Genomic DNA, 6,553 nt, shown 5'->3' with positions numbered 1-6,553 from the left:
CCGCCCCGCCCCCCCCTCCCCGGAGAGTTCCAACTTTGGAAGTGCGAGACGCGCGGGCCCCGGGGAGTTCACAGCCCAGACGCTGCGGGCCGCCCGGCCCCAGGAGGCTTCGGGTTACAGCTCCCATCCTCGCCTGGAAGTTACACCTGTCCTGTGTCTCTTCTCCTCCCAGCTCAGCACAGCACTTTTTCTGGAAGTTGAAAAGCGATCGACCTACAGGGTGCAGGCTTTCAGTTAAAGCAAGCCCGCTGGCCCATCGTAGGTGGTCATTATTTAGCCGTTTGAGTGTGTGTGATTTTAGCTTACTGGCTGTACGGCTTGGGTGAAGTCACTTGAAGTCTTGCGTTTCCTCCTCTGTAAAATCAGTGACTACTGTACAGTGATTATTCCATAGAATTCCTGGGAGAATTATGTGAGAAACAAGCTACATCTGCATAGTACCTGGCATAGCAAAGGTGCTCAAGAAATAGCAATTATTTTTTTTTTGCCATTAAAATATATGTATAGAAGTCAGAGGTTGGTGGCTTACGTTTGTAATCCTAGTCTGTAATCCTAGCTATTCAGGAGGCTGAGATTTGAAGATCATGGTTTGAAGCCAGCCTGGGTAGAAAAGTCTGTGAGACTCCTATCTCCAATAAACTACTTCAGAAAAAGCTGGAAGTGGTGCTGTGGTTCAAGCTGTAGAAGTTCAGGGACAGCACCCAGGCCTTGAGTTCAAGTCCCAGGACTGGGGAAACAAAAAACATATATATATATATATATATATATATATATATTTATATACATGTATATACAGATAGAGAGATATCTCTATATGTATGTGTTCATGCATATGTTTGAATCTGTGATTTCCGTTTCTATTTGTGTACTTTTAAATAAATTCAAGTGTGTGTGTGTGTGTGTGTGTGTGTGTGTGTGTGTGTGTGTACTGAGCTTGGACTCAGGGCCTTCTGCTCTTGCTTGGCTTTTTCAAGGCTGGTGCTCTACTAGTTGAGTCACACATTCACTTCAGACTTTTTGCTGGTTAGTTGATGGTAAGAGTATCACAGACATTTTTTTTTAAAACTTGGATTGGTTTCAAACAAGAATCTTCAGATTTCAGCCTCATGAGTATGTAGGATTACAGACGTGAGCCATCAGTGGGACATGTAGATATATTCAAAATATACATTTAAATAATTTTGAGTAAAGCAATTGTCACCTTTCTTACATTGGATCTCTCTACCTGTGGGAGGTGATGCAACAGTAACCTAGGAGTTGAAATAGCTGTGTGTGGAAGCTATAGCCACAGTGAGAATGCTCAGGCAGTGTGAATAAAAAGGACTTGGAGAGCCCGGCATGGGAGGAAATCCTTGAGAAAAGGGAAAAGACAGATACCATTGAGTGCCTGGGGATCACGACTGCTTCACATCTGTGGTCATAGTTCATCCTCAGGAGTCCTCCATATTGCTGCTAGAATTAGTCTCATTTTTAAAAATTGCTCAGAAGGTGAACAACGTGTAAAAGATCATATAGCTACCAAATAGTAGAGAACTGATTTCCAAAATCCAGGTCTGCCCGGAATCTAGCATATGCTGGTGGAAGGAGGAAAGGTCAGGAGAGTCTCCAAATAGTGTCCTTGTGTCCTCTCAGAGTGCAAGCATGTATTTCTGGTGCTATGAGTCAGGATGCTGTGATTCCCAAGGAGGGGGGCAAGGATGAAAGGCTTTGAAAACCCAGGAAGGAAAGTTTAGAATACATGCCCAATAGGACAGAGCCATATTGGACCAGAGGAGAGCAGTGTGTATGGATGCATTTTAAAGTCTGATAGAGAAAAGAGAAGGTGGATTCAGGAAGCTGTAAACAAAGGAACCTGTCTGGGGAAATGTAAATCAAGGAACCAGGATGGGCACTTAGTTGCATGCAGACAAGTTCCAATGAGGGAATAGTCTGCCATATTCTTGTTTATTTCATCTGTTTGGATTGACTCTATTATTGAAAAACACATTTCTCCTGTCAGTCATTGGTTGGCTATGTCTGCCCTGGTAAACACACAGACACACAGACACACACACACAGACACACACACACACACACACACACACACACACACACACACACACACACACACACACACACACTCCAGCCCAATTAGGAACAACAACAACAAAAACCCAGGCAAGTTATTTGACATTGCGTAATTGTCCTATCAATTGTTCTAAAATGAACAAACTGGGTCTCTAGTTGGTTAAATGATTCTTTTAGTTCACCCTTTTGCTGGTCATTTTAGCATTTAGATTTAGACAATATTCATAGAACCTCAATATAACTTCAATATACTTGTTAGGTTCTTAAGAGTTATAGAAAGCAAGGAAGTCTGGGGCACAAAATGAACAGTGCGCCCTATCCTAAGTTCCGAGCACACTGGGAAGGTGCTCAGAGAAGACTGCCAGGGAGGACAGGAGAGCTGATGTTTTTAGGGACTGGCGAGGGGCACAAACATTGGCTGAGTCCTGTGGAGTCTTGAGATTCCTGCTTTGGTTTGGGTACTGCTCTCAAAGAGATTGTTTTACCCTGTGATTCATTAATTTCTTTCCTAACTCCTCACCACCTCCATTTCCCTTTTTTTGGTGGTAATGGGTTTGAATTCAAGGTCTTGACCTTGATAGGTAGGTACTCTACTATTTGCGCTACATTCTGACTTTTTTTGCTTTAGTTATTTTTCAGGTAGTATCTTCTGATTTTGTCCAGAACTACTCTAAGACTATCATGCCCCTGTCTGCACTTATCATGTAGCTAGGATTATAGATATAATTGAGACTCTCGGAGATAAATATTTGAGATGATGGATATGGATTTGATCACTCCATATTACAAACATATATTATAATGTCTTATGGCACTCTATATGAATGACTACTATATGTTAATTATAAGTAATTTAAGAAATGTTAAAAATAGGCACAAGAATAACTGGCATCTACATGGTTGTAAATTATGTACCAGATACCCAGAACTGTGCCTGGCACATACAAATACCTAGAAACACTTGCTGTTATTTTATTAGTGATAGAAGTAATTGGATGTATAAATTGGATATACTTATTTAGACCAGGGATTGAATCAATATTTTGAAGTTATAGCAGAACCTGTGGCTATGGGTGTGAGATAGTTAAAAAAAAACACACAAACAGTGCCTACATAAGAGATGGCAATGTCTTGAAGTTGCATAGGTGTTTGACTCTTAAGTTACTAATAAAATGAGCTGAAAGAGACTGTGATTTCTGAGGAAAGGACAGAAAAGATGAAGTAGCTGATGTCTTATTCATGGTAATACTCATGCCTAAAGCTCTAAGTTGTCTTGCTGTGGGGAAACCAAGGCTGCATGGAGCGTTGTGTGTTGGAACTACATGGTCATGGAATTCATGGAGTTGATAATTCCAGGCAAGGCATTAGATCTGATTAGATTCCTTTTAGATAAGAATTCCCTCCCCTCCCCTTCCTCCTTCTCCTTCCTCTTTCTCCTCCTTCTCCTCCTTTTTCTTCCACCAGTCCTGCTATAAAAGCTCCCACCCTCATGACCTCATCTAAACCTAATTACTTTCCAAAGTTTCCTATTTCAGAATACTGTCATATTGGGTTTTAAGGTTTGACAATATGAATTTCAGAGCATGCAAACATCCATTCCATTAAAAGTTCCACCTTGTGTTCATCCCTAGTTTCTGCGTACTGTTTAGCTCAGACCCTAGGCACTGCGAGATAAACATGAATCCTTCCCTCTGTACACTTGCCAGATTCTTGGCCCACAACATCCTGAGCATATTAAAATGGTTAAGTCAAAGTTCAACGAAATAAATGCCAGGAAGCAGGTACTTGAAAGGGGTGGTTCAGGGTCAAGGGGAAAGCAGTAGATAAATGAAGAAGAGGAGAACACAGAGAAGAATTCAATGTATATCCTACAAAATTAACAAAAGTGAGCAAAAGTGTGAGTAGGGGAGGTATGGCTGAGGATATTGAAAGGGATAACATTGATTAAGATGCATTGTTTTCGTAAACAAAGCTGCTTTGAACAGCTACTTAAAGTTGCCGGTGGCTCATATCAATTATTCTAGCTACTTGGGAGGTTGAGTTCTGAGGCTCATGGTTCAAAACCAATCTGGTCAAAAGTGTGCATGAGACTCTTATCTCCAATTAACCTCCAAAAACCTAGAAGTGGCTCTGTGGCTCAAGTAGCAGGGGCCTTGTCTTGAGTAAAACACCTCAGAGATAGGGCCCAAGCTCTGAGTTTAATCCCTAGCCCTCCTGCCTCCCTCCAACCAAGAAAGGGTTGTTTCAAGTTTCTTGGTACTAAGGTAATTTGTTATCCACTCGTAGCAATAAAGGTATTGAATGACGTTGCTCAAGGAGATTAGAGATGGCAAGCAAGAAGAACAGATGCTCAAATCCTCATTAAATCCTGAGGAGCAGTGGAAAGCACAGCTTTAAAGGGCAGGAAAATGAGTATTTAAGATTATTTTTCTCTTATATAAGTTTAATGGAAACCATGTTAAGTGTTGACATGGAGGACAAGTAAGGAGGAAAGTTCAAGGAGAGAAGGCAAATATTGCCTAGAAGTAAACATTACAGGGTTTGACAGTTGGGAAGTTACTAGAGTTCTAAGACCCCTGTCAACAGAGTGAAGAAGACAGACTGCCACGATTTGAAAACTAGAGGTGTGCAGGTGGATATAAAAAAATCCTTTCGGGGGGTGGGAGGGGAGAGTAATGGGGACCAAAACATGTGAAAGGGTATCAATGAATGTTAATGAATGCACCTTCTATCTGGAAAATATCATGTAACCCTTTTATTAATTACAATAAAAATATTTAAAAAAATCCTTTCAAGGAATTGTGACAGGCCTACCATGGTCAAGGTGATAGAATGTGGAGGAGAAAGAACATTTTTATTTTAAGATGGAAAAGGCTTGGTGAAATTTTCTGAAATCAAAGAAAAGAGGATGTTGAGGAAACAGAAAGAAACAAAGACTGAAGTGAGGCCTGGGGTTCTCATGAGAGGAGCACATGTGGATGTATAGGTGTCAAAGGGATCCTTTTTGGTCTGAGAATGTTGGAAGTGCACACAATTGAGAAATGTTCACAGCATAAGAGTAGATAGTCTTATTCTCAGATTCACTTTATTTTTTTTAAAGCTTATTTTTTTTATTGTAATTAGTAAAAGGGTTACATGATATTTGCCAGGTAGATGGTGCATTAATTCACATACATTGATACCCTTTCACATGTCTTGGTACCCGTTTCCCTCCCCCCCCACACCCCCCACCCGTCTTGGTTTTCCCCCCTTCCCTATCAAATTTCAAATATCCAAATACAAATAAATTCAATATATCAGATAACAAAGTGAGATACTATACCAATATGAGATAACCAAGGGTCAGATTCACTTTAAATTCTGCCTGCCTGAAATAGGAAGGGAATTTTTCTCTTGAGAGGGTCAAGTGTTTGCGATGGCCGCCCCAACCAAACTCCACCATGTTTTTAACTTTTAATTTTTTGCCTGTGGTGGGGCTTGAACTCTGGGTCTGAGCGCTGTAACTGATCTCTTCTGAAGCTCAAGGTTACTGCTCTATCATTTGAGCTACTGATCTGCTTCCAGTTTTCTGGTAGTTAATTGGAGATAGGAGTTTCATGGAGTTCTGTCCCCAGGCTGGCTTTGAACCGAGATCCTCAGATCTTAGCCTCCCCAGTAGCTAGGATTACAGGAGTAAGTCTCCGGTGCCTGGCTCCACCATGTTTTTGAGTTCATAGAGTACCAACATATTGAAAGATAGTCTCTCTGTAGGTCAGAAACTTATACTGGCATTTTACTACTTTTCAGGGAGAGCCAGCTTCAGCTGATGAAAGGCTCTTGTAGCATTTGATCTATGCATGGACTAGGCATTGTTCAGTTTTGATCTTTTCATTATACAACAGTCATTGGAGACATGGGCAGAAGGGTTCTGATTTTTTCTCTATAGTTATTTTCCATCCAATCATTAAAAATATTTCTTCTTTTATCTTCCTTTTTTCCCTTCTTCTGCTGTTTATCCTATCTTTCCCTCTCTTTATTCCTTCTCTACCTTCTTTCTGCCTATCTTTAAGGGAAGGATATTTTCTCAATTTTAAATTTCCCTCAACCAGATCAGTTTTTTTGTGTGCAGTAAAGTAGTTTAGGTGCTTATTAGAAATACTAATTTCTGGACTGTACACGCAAGAGATTTGAATTTAGTTTCTAGAGCCAAACTCATTGTAGGCGGTCTGCAGACCACACATTATGCAAGAATAATATCTATTAGCACATATGATTATAATTTCTTATACGGTCCCTTCTTTTTGGTTTTTTTTCTGTATAACATCCTACTGTCTCTCTTACTCATTTTCTGGGAAGATTCAATCAAGCATCTGCATCTACATCAAACCTTTTCTTCACTTAAAATTTATAGCTCAGGCCATCAAAATAAAAATCTCATACCAGGTAAGGACTCTACCACTGTGCTATATTCTCAGCCATTAACATTTATATATAGTATCTGTGACTT

Source organism: Megascapheus bottae, unplaced genomic scaffold (assembly GCF_031878675.1).
Source record: "Megascapheus bottae isolate mThoBot1 unplaced genomic scaffold, mThoBot2.hap1 HAP1_SCAFFOLD_154, whole genome shotgun sequence".
In the NCBI taxonomy this organism is placed as follows: domain Eukaryota; kingdom Metazoa; phylum Chordata; class Mammalia; order Rodentia; family Geomyidae; genus Megascapheus; species Megascapheus bottae.
The sequence above is the reverse complement of the archived record's forward strand: the minus strand, read 5'-3'. Positions refer to the sequence as shown.